This window comes from Protopterus annectens, chromosome 5.part1, assembly GCF_019279795.1.
Source record: "Protopterus annectens isolate FY-2018-M chromosome 5.part1, PAN1.0, whole genome shotgun sequence".
Taxonomy (NCBI): Eukaryota; Metazoa; Chordata; order Ceratodontiformes; family Protopteridae; genus Protopterus; species Protopterus annectens.
This window is the reverse complement of record NC_056736.1, coordinates 427,584,733-427,587,051: the sequence shown is the minus strand read 5'-3', so window position 1 is coordinate 427,587,051 and position 2,319 is coordinate 427,584,733.

The following is a 2,319-nucleotide window of genomic DNA, read 5'->3' as shown; positions in this document are numbered from 1 at the left end:
TTACTGCATCGCAACAAAAATTCTAGCTACAAATGCCAGACTCTCCCTAGCACAAGCTCTTCTTCTTCCCTCCATTCTATATGCTGCCCCAGTACTCACCAACATCCAAACTGCTACTTTAAACAAACTCCAACAAATTTACCACAAGATAGCTAGATTTATCACAAACTCTCCATACAATGCACAACACTGCCTTGCCCTAAATACTCTCCACTGGTTAGAACTCCCCCATCTTCTACTGCTGTCTAAACTTCAAATGTTGCACTTCGTTCTTTGCAAACCTTCATCCTGCCCTGCTCTCTCTTCCTTCATCTCTATCTACACTCCTTGGACTCTTCGTACCTCTAATCAGCAACTATTGCAAATCTACCAACCCAAAAAAATAGCTGGCAAACTCCTATATAAACACTCCGTTGCCCAAGCCTGGAACAAACTCCCAAGAGACATTTGTTCCATCATTCACCCATCCCACTTTAAAGAAAAACTCAAACTTCATCTACTCAACTCCAAAATATGTCCTTGTCAAGCCCCTACTTAAGCTCAATACAATCCTATTATATACCTTTTCAGTCCCTCCACATACAGCTAAGTACTACACAATTGTGGATACTTATTAAACTCTACAATCAATACTGTTGGACTTAACTCTTTTCGTAATTATGTAAATATATTTTTTAGTCTGTAAAAATATTGATATGTATATGTCATGTGTTTGCATTTCTGCTTGTCTCTCTAACATTCTTGTATAACTGATTTTGACCACATTTTTGAGTCAAATGTTTGATTCTCTGTAAACTGTGTGTTTTTTGGAGCTTTTCTCCTTGGGTCTCCACTGAAAATGTGCCACAAGCCCAGCTGGACGAACCCGGTTAACAAATGTCAATAAATAAATAAATAATAAATAAATAACCTAAATTTGCCTGTTTCTCCAATGTGTTCAGTGAACTTCATAAATGAATGTGTACATAGTCCACTCTCCTGGGCCACCAATATTAACCTGTCTGCTTCTGTTTTAAATTCACCTCTCTTTCAACATTCATGCATCAGATCCTGATCAACATGAGGTTGTTCAAGGAGCTTTCTGTACTTACAATTATATTTATGCCTTTTCTACATTTCTTGCCTTCTCATCTCATCCTTCTTACATTCTTTCTTTTGTTTATAGGCACATTTAATTGCTGCCTGATTTTTGTCTACTTCTGGTTTTATTTCCATTCCCATTTTACACAAATATGCTTCTGCTGAACTAAATCAGGGAAGTCATGTTTTAAAACTTTCACTATGTTTGGATCTGGTGAGATCAGCAGATACGTATGCAGACTTACAACTGCAGATCTATACATGTAATCAATTTTGAGGAGGCCCACACCACCCTCATAATGAGGAATATAATTTTGAATATATACCAGTTGATAAGCTTGAAGCATTTTTCTTGTTTTCCTGTCCAACTGATGCAATACCATTTGAGGCCAGTCAGTCACCCCAAAACTGTAAGTTAGAACAGGAATCATGAATTGGTTTATAGACTGGACTTTGTTCCTACATTTCAGGGCTGTTTTAGTATTAATTTTAGTCTTCTAAAATATTCCTTACTGAGTTTTGTTCACATTTGTTCATGCTTTATTGTTCATCTTTCATCAGTTTCCATATATTTATACACTCCTTCCTGCTCAAGTTCCTTTATATCACATTTCAGTCTCAGACTGATGTTTTCTTGGTGCTGTGGCTTTCCAGTTTTTGCACACTTATCAAGACCAAATGACATCCTTATATCATCTGAAAAAGTTTTGACCAGTTCCAGCTATGCTTTCATCTCCTCTTCTGATGAACTATATAGTTTTAAATCATCCACAAAACGAAGATGAGAACACTTTATACTGTTTTTTCCCCAGGGAACCAAATTGCGACCATGACCTAATCTGTTAAGAGCACAGTGACAAAAAGTCACCCTGGAATATTCCCTTTGAATTTTAACCCCTGGAATAATACATTTTCCTTTTTCATCTCTTAGCTGCAAAGTGGTTTGCCTTTCTTTCATGGTCAGGGTAATGTAATGAATCAGTGTAATGTGTATCTTGTACATCTGTACACACTCCTTTATCCATGCATGTGGGATGTTGTCAAATGCTTTTTTGTAGTCTGCTCACACCACAGTTAGATTCTTCCCCTTTTTACAATTCTCCATTACGACTTTATTTAACAACAAATGATTCTTTGTTCTATATGACTTTTTTGTTACTCTTTTAATCTATTGCAATGATTGAGTTTTCTTCTAAACAGCTACAAACTCTGTCATTGTTAGTTCCAGTCTATACTTTA